The sequence below is a fragment of the Anopheles darlingi genome, chromosome 3 (genome assembly GCF_943734745.1).
Source record: "Anopheles darlingi chromosome 3, idAnoDarlMG_H_01, whole genome shotgun sequence".
Lineage (NCBI taxonomy): Eukaryota > Metazoa > Arthropoda > Insecta > Diptera > Culicidae > Anopheles > Anopheles darlingi.
The window spans coordinates 7677041-7690233 of NC_064875.1; the positions used below are offsets into that span (position 1 = coordinate 7677041).

A 13193-nucleotide genomic window follows, 5' to 3' on the forward strand; every position below is an offset into this window, starting at 1 on the left:
AGTAACTCTCCATAGACGTTCATTTTATCCATCATACTCGGAGGATGTCATACTAAAGTGTACTATAAGTTCATCGCGCCCAGTTCGTGAGGTGGAAGCGAAGTGAAACTGAAAGACCAAATGCATGGCCGTGTATGGACAATTTTCGGTCTAATCCAATTTTAATCAGTCAACGCACTAACGATCAGTTTTGTTGGATGAAAAAACAATATCTGTTGCATGAAATGAACGACTATGAGGAATTTTACTGAACGATGGTTTTCTGGGCATATTCTGTTGCATAGTTGAAGTGAAGATTGCTATAAATCATACAGAAACAAACCCATACAAGCGAGCTCCACGCTCCAGGCTGAACAAAGAAAAGCTGTTAAGGCAGGATGGACACACATCATCACGGTTGTTGTTGTTATTAGTGCTGCTGCTGATATAGAACGCAACAACCCTTTCTCTCGAACCACTAACACCATACGGGTACGGGTGTGTGTGCGTTTGGTAGTATTTTTCTTTCTTTTTTTTTGGTTTCACATTCTTATCAAACCATGACCCTTTGGTGTGACATTTCGTTTTATGGCTGTGGTGAGGCGAATCAGGCAGCAATCAAACGACATTCACAATCTCCAGGGCTAATGGGGGGAGTCCGCCATCGATCCGATGCCATAACCTACACAAAGTTGCTACACTGTACACTGTTCTGTCCCTGTAGATAAGGCGTCTATAGAACACATCCGCCATTTGCTGACTGTTTTGGGTTAGGAAATGGTTCTCCGAAATACATCATTTCTACGAGCATCTGGTCTGGTTGCTCCAAGCACAGTATAGCTCAATTCCAACTGACATCGTATCGCGCTTTAGGTACCGATTGCAGCGGCAAAGCTGATTAGATAAGCGCACCGCAGGGCGTGGGTGGATGTTCCTTCCAAACACGGGACCGAGCCAATTGTTTGCCGAAAGTACGTTCTAGTGTTCTAACCACCTGTTCAAGAGATGTACTGGAAGCCTCGAAATGGAATCGAATGTCACGCAGGAATGCCGTGAATTCCCTGTCCCTCACGGACACATGTCACCAGCGCCATCGGGATAAGGTGAGGAGTCTTTGTCTGGAGGGTTTGAGCTGCAAATGCAGCTACTCCAAAAGGGAGTACCGTTTAGGGTGCGCGCCAGTGCTGACGTGTGGTTAATCCGTCTCCCGAGCAGGAGATACAGTCCAGACCAACCCTTCTGGTGGCCGCCAACACCACAGCTGAGGTGATGTAATGCGCGGTGGTGGTGAATGCTTTGCTTTGCATTTGCATTTACGCTGCACAATGCAGCCCTACGCGCTACTAAACACCGCTATCGGGCAGGAGTAGGTGGTCTGAATGCCCAGCACAAACATCAACAACGTATCGTAAACAGTTTGTCAGTTCCTGGTATGGCCTGGCCAGCAGCATCCACCACCGCGGTCGCAACTAATAAGGAAACTAGCGCGGCGGCAATTGTGAAATTGTGCGAGATTCTTTACGAGACAAAGACAGAGAGATAGAGAGAGAGAGCGAACCTGCGATCTAGCGCTTTGTTTACGTCTAGCAAGCAAACGGTCCCAACGGCTATGAGGTTCGCTTCGCTTCGTTTTGTCCCCAAGAACCAAGGACCGCAACGATATATGACCAATGATAATGGTGGAGAGTAGCTACTCTGCATCATTCCCCTAGTACTGCAGTTCAAGCGGCACACTATCTGCGACCAGACCGTGTTGTTCCAAGCCGTTTAACGCAGCACTAATAAATGAAAGCGAAATCCAAACATCACCGTGCGATAACGGCGTGATCCGCCGTTCCCCTTCCGGGTCTATATACCCAGCCCATGTGTCCCGTATATCTCGAGGCAACAGAATGTAGGTTAATTGTTGCTCCACCGGATGCTCTATCCTCTCGAAACCCCTCCCCCCTACGCACTCGAGCGGCGGGCGCTTGATTAGATTACAGGCAAATGGGGGGCGCGGTGATAATGCGGGTGAATTTAAGTCCAATCACCCATCACCCTTACTACTGGCATTCTGCGTTCTTTCCACGCCGACGACATACGGTGCACAACAAAGTTGAAGCTGGGTCCGATCACCGCGATGACTGTTGAAGCCCATCAACAACGGGATGATGTATGATTTCCTTCGGGGCAGATTATCACGAAGCTGCCTCACGATCAGATTAAGATCCTCAATGGTCCCGCGCCCCTCCTTCTCATGTCAAACGTCACGTCGCCGCCGGACCCTGAAGCTACAGCAACACCACCCAGACCCAGACTGCTGATGGACATGCGGATATCGCCCCCCAGGGAGAGGAGCGCTCCGTAAAGGTAAAATGCAACACGCAACGGACGGCTCCTGCCATGGAGCACAGAATCCGGTTCCAGCTTCCAGGCGCAGCGGGGGCGGGTTAAACCATCAGATTGGATTGCAATTGCGTCGGCAACCGCCATGCGGCCACAAAATCCTCCTCCTGGAAGTCCTATTGAATCGAAAAACTCATTTTTACTTAAAACTGAACAAACAACTGAACCACTTGTCCCCAGTTGGGGTGCACACCAGATGCTCCTCTTTTGAACCCCACCTGGCACTTCGCATTGATGCAACAGGAACGCACCACCAGCATATGCCTCTGCACGCTCTCTGCGCGCCAACTTCCCCCGCCTTTGTCAGCTACGGAACACGGAAGCGAACTAGGGGGTCTCAAGGGGATGGTGGTTGTTACCGTTTGATTAAAATATGGCCGCCATATGCACGGCCTCCTCCTCCGATACCTGTGCGCCAGAGAAGCGTGAGAAGAGCACAGGGCCTTAACAATGAACTTGCCTTCCGACGATGGAAGACAGGCAGGCAGGCAGGAAGGAAGGAAGAAAGGAACCCGGTGATGTCGACAAATTTTCACTTTCCTCACGCAATTCCCCGACCGTGCAACCATCATCGACGCAGCAGCAGCAGGCAAATGCATCGAGCAGAGCATATTAAGAGTGCACCGGAGTAGCAGCAGCAGCAGTAGAAGCAGTCGGTGGAGGTACCATGCCATGATGCCAACGAGTTTTGCGTCAAGTGTAATCGATGTGAAAAACTCACCAACCCCCAACCCTGTGGCAACCTCGACGAGATGGCCTTCAACCGGTAACCGATGTGTGTGTGTGTGTGTTGCGAGAGAAATGGTATTGCGAACCTCCCTGCAGCCGCGCACCGCCTGGTCTTCCCGGCCTGTCTGCTGGCCGGTTACGCGCTCTTTATTGGTCCCTGACGTCGTCGTCGCCATCGTCGTTGTGGTAGACGTCATTCGGAAGAACGAGAGGGTGCTACAAGAGGCACATTGTTGTTGCATTGCGCGTGGCATATAAAGGAATGCCAAAAGGGTATGCATCCTAACTTCCACTTACGCTGCTAATTAATGCATGAAGCTAATAGAGAAGTACGTTCTGACACTGCTCCTGTTCGGGACCGACTTATGGAAAGGGTTAATGAGAAGGGTCTTGAGGGAACCATTTTGAAAAATTAAAGGATGCACGTGGCCCCCAGCTGCAACGTCTCCCTCCTTGCTTCGCTCGCTGTTCGTCGCTCCATCGTCAGTCGACGTCGGTCGGGGCTGATATGGCGAGATGATTATCTAGAGCTGTACCTTCTTTGTGGTTCTGCATACTGTTGGTACTTGGTGCTGTTGCTGCTACGCTGTGACGTGCGCTTAATACGCAAAAGCTTTTCATGAGTTTTGGAAAACGAGCTGAGAAGTTTTTTTATAAATGGAAATATTTTGCTACTTAGAATGTAAATTGCACTGCTCTATGTGAATAAAAAGACTAGCCCAATTCTCCAAAGACTGCTTATAACTAATTCCTCAATGCACAGGGCAAATACTCAAAGGTACTCAACTGTTAATTATTTTTATCAAACCACATCCCAATAAGTTTTGTTATCTCCGCTATTATTTCTTATATGACGTCATTTTTTACACGATTTTAGTACGACTACAACATGCTTCTCACAGCATAATCATATTCAATTGTTCAAATGCATTGCTGTTGCGTTTAATTACAGCCTGAGGTCGCACTTTTCTTTAATATTTAATCCCCGATTTTCGCTATGCGTTTCATAAAAGCCTCAATTTATGTTGCTTTCACAATTGCCAAAGTCCGTATAGACCCGTTCTGGAGTGCATCAGCCCTGCCACCTCTCTAAGCCAAAAAAATGACAAAAGCCGATTTACATCGTTACACGCCATCCATCACTCATCATAAGTAGCCTCGAGTAATCGAGCCGCGGGAGTTTATCAAACAAGATACTAACGCGAGGGGGAACAATTAACGGACCATTCATAATTCGTCGAATGCTGCAGCTCCCACCACCCCGGGAAGCGTGGTGCTCTTGCGACCATCGTATCCCATCACGCTTAATCCTTCATCAGGTCAAACGATGCTGCAAACGATGCTAGCGACCGCGACCGCGACCGAGTTTGCGTCACAAATTCCATCCTACGACGGGACGGATTATCACCTCACCGTGTCGCTCTGCCTCGCATGTCGAACTGGCGGCCGCTACAGATTCCATTCCGGTAATAATAATCGCTATCACGCCACGCCGAGAACGTCGTCGTCGGTCCCGCATGGAAAAGCGTACGGAAAAAGGTAATCATCATCAGCATCCTCTCCTCATCATCATCTTCATCGCATCACGTCTCGAGGTGATGTGATTTCTTTTCTCAAACCGTCACACGGTTTCGGTTACAGTAACTTTCTTTTTTCACGCCCCCGGAGTGCGAGAAATCCAAGGGGATGGAACCCTGGACGCCGGGGCAGGGGCATAGGCCTCTGGCGAAGAGTGCTGTGCGCGTGCGTTTTGTACTTCGACACCCCACAGTCGAGGATTTGGATAAAGAGGGGTGTCTTCCCCCCTCGGGTGGTGCCCGTGGGTTTATCCAGTTATTTAATTTCTCTTCCCCACCGGGCGAGGGGCTCTCCACAACAAACAGTGGAATGGTCTCGCCACAGGTCGCTGTAGTCGCCCGTGGCGGTCAGGGTAATTAAATCGATTATTTATCTTATTCCCGGCTCCGGTTCCATTGAGCAACCAACCAACCGCTAGTAGCTTCTTTCGAACCCAATATATATATTTTTTTTTTGGTTTTCGCGAACCATTCCGTTCCGGTTCAGGATGAGGCCATATCAAGCGACCAGACAGACAGGCCAGTCCAGGCCATGCTATGCCCCTGGGCGCCCAGGCGGTAGCAAGAAATCAGATTTTCGACCAAAAATGCCCAATTTGTGCGACTTTGGCTTTCGGGGCCCGAAGAGCCCGAAGGATTAGCGGTACAACCTCCCGCGCCCCCGGGTTTGAACGGTGGAATTGTGCAGAGAAACTCAGCGGGATGTGGCGAATGGCACGTAAGACGAGGAAACCGAACGAAAGCAACCCGTTGTTTTTGGGCTCATAGTTTCGGGACTAATCAGTTCGTGGCACCCGGTAGCGTTGCGGAGAGTTTTAACGCCACTTTAACGGTGCGCAGAAGGTGTTCATAAAACAGATTTCTTTATGCGGATAAACACCGCCGAGTGATTGGGGTATAAATTGGTCAATTTAAGAGAACTCCCTAATTACTGCCATTGCGGGATGTCATTTTAAAACAATTCGTTCCTCAACCAAAAGATGGTTGAAGATAAGACGACGACGACGACGAAGACGACACATCAAACTGAAGACGTCCATCGCCAGGTCCATGCCGGCACAACGCTACCGTCAACGACAATGCAACAACACGAGATCCAACACATCTCCAACAGGCTGGCTCCCTGCTGTTTGAAACCCTTGACCCATGTGTATGCGTGTGTGCCGCCACCCCCCGTTGGATGAAAAGAGCTCGGTAATGCGCAAATTATACGAACAAACGCAAACGCAATTGCGAATAATCCATTTGGACCATAGCAATGGCGCTCGTGCAGTGGAACCCCGGTACCGGTTCCCAAGAAGTATATACCAAGGACACCATCCTTCCGATACGGCCAAACAGACACACGCAGCAGGTCCAGAGCGAAACGAAGTAACAACAAAGTTGCACCGACAAAACACATCTACCGAGTCCTCAACCGGATGAGGAGAGGAGATTGACCGAAGAAGAGACGATGCGACGCGGTAACAGCAACAGGCAGGACCAGGGAGATAAGTTGCATATTAGCGTTTCCTATTTCCCGATGGAATCACAAGAAGTAGCGCACAATATGCGCGTGCTGCAACTTCCTTGGGGCATTATAAAGGCATCAGGGTAACTTGAGTGGAACAAACAAGCTGACGGCTGGAGCCCTTTCCTTTGAGGGTTTCACAAACAAAACTCACTCGACACAACAACAACAAACAAACTACCGGGACGCACAAATAGCATAATCATACTGCTCACCAAATGATGGCAACAATACTGTGCGTTATGCATTCCTTCTAGATCTCTGAAGAAGCCTTCGAGCGAAACAAAAATTAATTTACTGAAAACGCATCAAAACCTTTACCTTGTCTCCTTGTTGCCGTGCTGTCTACTCTCGCCAGGGTATTGCCACCGTACACCAGAACCGTACAACAACACTGCACAGCGCACACAGCAAGCTGACCAAAAACGAGAGCTGGAAAACAAATTTGCAGTTTGTGAAACTTAGCGCGCGCCTTCTCTTCCTTTTTTGGAACGAGACAGCAGCAATAGACAACAACCGAATGGCGGCATGGCGTCTCGTGTGCTGTGCGCTTCTCCTTTGGGGTCTGAGTGGCACACTAATGCCAAGTGCCGCTGCTGCGTTGCAAACCTAGTAGCCCCTGAAGCCACATTCAATGTCCCTTGTCGACTACTAGTTATCTGGCATTGCTCTACCCCACGGGCGATGAGGGGTTCGTCTTTGACAGCTGCAGTAAAAACCACGAAACCACAGACACGGCCACTGGTGCCTGACAGAATCTCCTCACCGAAATATGCAAGAAAAACGAGAGAAACGAGACGACAGAAGATGCAACATCTGATGCATGCGCTGACCCGCCTATGGTAGTATTTGAATATGGATGCGGCGCGAGCGTACTGTGACAGCAGCTTTAAAGATGTGACAGGTTTGTGGTAACGGCGATAACCCCCCCCCCCCCCGCTTCTATATGGTTGACATACTAGGATGGCCTTATTGGGCCATCTGATCCACCATATGATACTCAGGGCTTCGTGGCTCAATCGTAACGTAACGCCAGAGATATTTCGTTTTTTTTTTTCTCGCATATTCTACGATGAAGCAATACAAACCAGAATTGTAGCAACGCAACCAATGACCTAGTTTCTGCGTTCTTCCCTTCTAGGATTCTTCATGTTCCAAACGAATGCGAATATTGTTCCAGGGTTTCTATTTCTGACACCACGGGACGCCATGCAACTAGCGGGTCTTCTGGGCGGACTCGGACATTAGTAAATATTTGCAATCGCGATCGCGCGATGTCGCTTCACAATCTCAGGTCCGTCTAGCGCCAACAGAGACTGAAAACGAACCAACTGCAAATAGCTCGAAGAGACGCAGTTCATACATCCTTTCCCACTTCATCGTTGCCGTCCTCACCGAAGTGCAATGTTGTTCGAATGTGCACCGCTCGTTTACATTTGCCACAATCACAGCAAAATGGTTCCGTAACCACGACCAGGACACCATTGGACATCGGTTTCGAGGAACATCGCTGGCGCCATTCGCGAGAATTGACGACCAATAAATTGTGTATCTTCATTGGCGGCACAATCAGCGGGATGCAATGCACACTTTAATAAAGTATTTAACAACATCGGCATCAGCTCCAGCCAAGTGCTTATAGTGTTCCCTCGCGCAATTCTATCGGCACACTTTAAATGATTCCAATCCAATGTTTTATGGAACAAAGACATGTCCTGAAAGAGCCACCCCGGTAATCACTCCATCGATATCAGTTTGTTTGACCGGAATTTGCATTTTATGCGATGGGTTGTACAACAATAAACAACAACAAAAAAGGGGATGCGAAAATACTTTCTCATCGCCCACGTGTAGTGGCCGAGATAATTAGATTATTATTCACTTCCGACACCATTTGTGCGTGGTGGCGCACATATATTAAGTTAATTATTCCTCAATTACACTTTGTCCTCTCCCCACCCCACAACCACCGGTAAATCTTGCCTCTGTTGCGCACGATAGCCCGGAGCATGGTTTTGCATAATTTTGTGTTCCTCTTTTTACCCATTTCCATCCTTTTTCACTACGAAACACACACACACACACACACAAACAACTGTAATGTCGCCAGAGCGTGCAAAGGATGCTCGAATCATAAACATAAAGTCAGAAATAGAATTCATAGCACCCCAGCGGGGTCATAAGCACCATCATCATCATCACATCACGATCAGAGAGCGTTTGACGGTAACGTCCATGGGGCGCAGCAGTGCAATTATATCTGCAAACCATGCCACCAACCGTGCGTGCGCTGTGCTATGAAGCCTTCAAAACCCCATTCCTAGTGGCGACAATGTCCACCACTTGCAGCTTTCCATTGACGGTGGCTCCCACCATATTGTCATCTCACCTATCGGCGTCAATAAATTGCAGGAAGTGAATGCTGCTGCTGCCGACGCTTTGGGGCCGATTGTCCGTTGTACGCTGCTTGCCACTGCTGCTGCTGACTGCCTTACTTACCCACTGACACAGTTAGCCAGTCCTCCGCACCACCACCGCCAGCAGCAGCACCGGGATCGGTGCGTTCAATACGTAGTGAACCGCGTGACCTTCAGCAGTAAGCATCCACGCTGGGCCAATTACTATGTTGACCAACGATCGTCCACTGTTGCGGCTGCAGCACTGCACCGAGACCGGTTTGCCTCAGCAGAGAAGCGCATACACCAGGGGGACGCGTCCGTTCTATGATACCTTCCATCCTTTAGCGCGCACACACACACACAGAGGTGCGCAACATGTGCAATTGAAACTCTCCATATGACCGGCCGGCTGGCGTCACCGTTGCTGTGCTTTGGATGTTGTGCTCGATAAAATGAAGTTATGATTAATTATGCAAATCTGTTCTATCGGCGGCCCGAAGATGGCCTGCATAGAAACCAACTTCCCTTCTTCCTTCTCCGCTTGCGCTTGCGATCCTCGTGGCCAACGCAGCTGGTTAGCTAATTGGCCGCCAGCCAGCAGACGGTTCACATATGACACAGATTAACAGCAATAAGGCCAACAGGGGTGTACGAGATGCCGCGACCGTCCGATAACGTGTCCGTGGATAGAAAAGGATGCAGAAGAAGAAAGGAAGATTCTTAAGATGGATGGAGCAGCCCTTGTCAGAGTGCCAATCAATGACACGCAGCTCATTAGTGCAAGAAAAGGAGGAAAAATGGAGATCGATTGATGCTCCTTAAGCAGCGCCTATTATCAGTGGCACAAATAGACAAGCATTACTTATTCATCTAGAGCACCAGGCACAACAACTCGGCAGCAGCAGCAGCAGAAAGTAATCGCAGTAAAAGTTGCAAATCCTACCGGTCCTTCCCTGGGAAACTCCCAACCACTTGGCGAAGCAAATTTATGGGAAATACGGTGAGCTCGCATAGCAGCACATGGTCTGGGACCAAGGCGATAAGAAAGTGACCAACGATTTTCCAACATGCACACACACACCCAAAGCTGCTGCCACAAGAAACAGTTCGCTTCCAATTACCCGCACACACACAACCAAAGTCCACTTACTGCGGGCACAGTAAAGGACTAAATGGGAGTTTCTTGAAAACATGTTCACGGAACCTCACGCCTTAGTTCTCCTTGGGTCCTGGAGTAGCCGTCTCTGCTCCCTGTATTGTGCAAATGAAATCGGCTCCATCTTTCTCCTCCATGAAGTTTATGGAGTTTATGGACTCGGGACTTTTGTTTCGATTTTCCGGAGCTGTTCGCGTGTGTGTGGAAAAGCGTCCCCGCTCGCCATCAAGATACCATGAAGATGGGTAGCAGCTTGGTGCAGCAGCTGAATTGCAACGACAGGACAACAACAGCTTCAACCATTCAACGCTACCGCGCCCATCCTCTGTTTGAAGTGTGGCTTTTGTTTAGCAATCCTTTTCAAGGACTTTCCAAGCCATTTGCTTCCTTCCTTTGCTTCGTGTGCCCAACCAACGGGACGCAGCCTGGAGAGCCTGTTTCAATCAAGCGAGCAAAAGCGGAAGCAATAGAGAGATGGCCACGGAAGCGGCCACTCCTCAACTTCAACAGTTGCTCTTGCCTACTGCTTGCCCGTTGGTCCCGAAAGGATTGACCTATTTTTCCCCGTGAATTTGACCTACATTCTCGGGTATATACCCCAGGATATGGTTGCATTCGGGAAAGGAATAGAGACGAGAGAACAAATGCAGGACAGTGCTATGTGGATCCCGCGGAGAAACCTCTTCAGGATATATCGCGTATATAGAGCAGCGCATTAAATAGGTTATCCATCGTGGATGATGCACTTCCTCGACCGCCAGTGCATCGCAGGGAATGTGCATCGTGCACCAAGCGGTGACAGAAGAGAGAGAGAGTGGTCTATGCACACAGTGAGAGAACGAGAGAGCACTCTTCAGTTGCAACATGCGCTCCGTGCGCCAGAATGCATGCTCGAACTTACAAAGTTCTTTGTTCCCATTTTGAAAGGTAGCTGCTACTATGCTATGGGGCCACCACTAACACTACAGCAGCACTAAAACGGGAAGTGACGGTGGTGACAACGATGATCGGAGGGCACCACCGTGGCTTCGTATTACTGGGACGTGTTGCTGGATGCACCAATACAGTTGCAGTCATGACACGAAGCACCACTATCGACGGGATGGACAGGATAACCTACACCCGGGCACGCGATGTAGCAAATGTGCAACGTGCACCATAATCGTACCCGAAGCCCTTGACTCCATTACACGCGTTACAGTTATAGCAACATATAGGTCCTGTAGGGCAACACGTTGCACGTTGCAGGATATGCAGCCCACGCCGATGCACCGATCCGATCCGCAACGTTGCCTCGACATTTTGTTACGCTGCGCGACTGTCGTCCGTGCTACGTGGCGATGGATACATCAGAGACCATGAGCTGACTTCGTGATGGTTCTTGGAGCAGTGCTTCCACATCCACATCCTTGTTGCCTTAAATGTCAAACCCGTGTACATGCACCACTCAGAATTCAAATCAAATTGTCCTCGCAGCGCCATGAAAATGAAATCAGAAGAGACATGAGTAGGGATATGAGAAGTGACATGACTTACCTGTTAGCGTTTTATGTGCCACTTCAGCACTTCAGTGTTCTTTTTTTAACTTATATGAGAACGGGGGCGCGTGCCGTATGTTTAGCACTTCCAGTGTTGGCCAACCAATAAAGATGACACTCTGAAAGTAGGTGATGGAAGGAGAATGAGTTAGTACACGGAGGAGATTCTAGAATAATATTTATGCGACGAAAAATGGACGATTCAACGAAATGGAATATTCTTAACCAACTTGCTTTCTAGTAGCAGTAGACTCGTGATTCGTAACCACAAGACCAAGAGATGCCTTGAATGGTGACCCATAAAGGTAAAGCATCCCATTCGCCAATCAGTTAAGACGGGGCCTTCATAATTACCACCCTCCATTTTCGGGCCAAAAACATTCTTCGAATGCAAAACAGGCGGTCCAAGTTTTCAATCTTCCCGCAGCAGCAGCAGCAGCAATAGCAGCAGCATACTGGAAATGAACACCAAAAGGTAGCCGCCACAGCGCGTCAACACTGACTTTTCCCATTAAAAGTCAAACAAACCGATAAAAATCTAACTTTGGCCCCGCCGGCCAGTGGCAAAATGCTGACGCCGTTGGTATGCTCACTCTTCTCGCCAAGTGTGTGCGGTAGTGGTGGTGATTCGAAAAACTTGCCACTCATTTCCATCCGAATGGCAGGCGGACTAGCCAGCGCCTCTAAAAAAAAAAGAAGATGGAAAAACGCCGTAAAGTGGACTCGTGACTCGACCAGCACACAGATTACGCCGTTCGCCGTAATTTCGACTCTCTCTCGCCCCAAAATAATGTTCCTAAAAAGCATTCCAACTTGCAACTTTAACTCGCCACACAATGACGCCTCCGCGCGTTTTTCTTTTTGTTTCGTTTTTCTTCACCCTCCCACGCGAGGTGGGAGGAGGGGTTGTGCAAAGTTTGTCCAACAAATGCGATTCATCGATTATCGAGAGCGAAACAACAAACGAGACGTACGCCGGGGTACACGTTGGACCCGACAGACCGCAGACATTCGAAACCGATCGCACCAGCAGAGTACTTCATGACCAAGAGAAGACAGACTAACATCCCTCACAGTGATGGGACTGTGGGGGCATTGCTGATTGCAAATGATAATATTCTCGCCATCATCCGGCGCCAACCGGCAAGCACTACGCACCTCGTCAACTCGCTGACGGCGCTCCTGTTGTTGTATGCGTCAGCGAGCGAAATTGAATGAAAAGTATGATTAATGGTGCTGTGGTCCCCATTATTGACGGGCCGGCGGGGGATGATGAAATGGATTCCCAGGCATCTCTCGCTCTCTGCCGTCTCTTAACGAACCGAAAGGGCTCTGAACCGGAAATGCAACAGCACACTTTATGGGGCGAAGGTTGTTTGATGCCCGCACTCAACGCTCGCTCGCTCGCTCGCTCGTCGTCGTCGTCGTCGGTGTCGATTGCAGGACAAAGAATTGCTGGCCTGACCGTGCAACTGTCAGTGAGCTCACTGACCAATCGCCAATCCAAACCCTTCTGCCCTTTCGCCCCGTTTGATGCAAGCGCGATCTCTTCCGTTCTCGCGCCGGATACAAACGAGACGGATCCGTACGGCATCCGACGGACCGTCTGTCTGGTCGCGACCAGAGACGACGAGTGGTGGAGTCCAATGGAGCGCACACATTCCAATTAACCGCCTGGTCTCGCTGGTCTGGCCGCTGTCGATGTCGACAGTCGACGGACTGCTGGACGGATAAACAAAACGACGCCGACGAATGATGATCCTTGGGCCCGATGGTCGGTCGGTGTGGTCGGTCTGTGGTGCTGCAAATTAATTAACACGGTCCAGGTTCAACGGAGGCCACTGGCCACGACGAAGGACCCGTAAACACCCGTATCAGACATGCCAATGGTGGGGTCGAGAAACAATCGGAGGACAT

At 49.6% G+C, this 13193-nt stretch overlaps 2 protein-coding genes across 2 annotated transcripts in view; both read right to left on the minus strand.

Moving 5' to 3' along the window:
* The window catches only part of LOC125954004 (ras-related protein Rab-23), a 34654-nt gene extending 23271 nt beyond the window's left edge, over positions 1-11383 (minus strand). Inside the window, exon 1 of the mRNA XM_049683934.1 lies at positions 11275-11383. The gene's annotated coding sequence lies outside the window, so the exon portion shown is untranslated. The remainder of the gene's footprint in view (positions 1-11274) is intronic.
* LOC125954008 (protein yippee-like) overlaps positions 1-11391 on the minus strand; it is a 64717-nt gene extending 53326 nt beyond the window's left edge. The window contains exon 1 of the mRNA XM_049683942.1: positions 11275-11391. The gene's annotated coding sequence lies outside the window, so the exon portion shown is untranslated. The remainder of the gene's footprint in view (positions 1-11274) is intronic.
* Positions 11392-13193: the final 1802 nt, after the last annotated feature.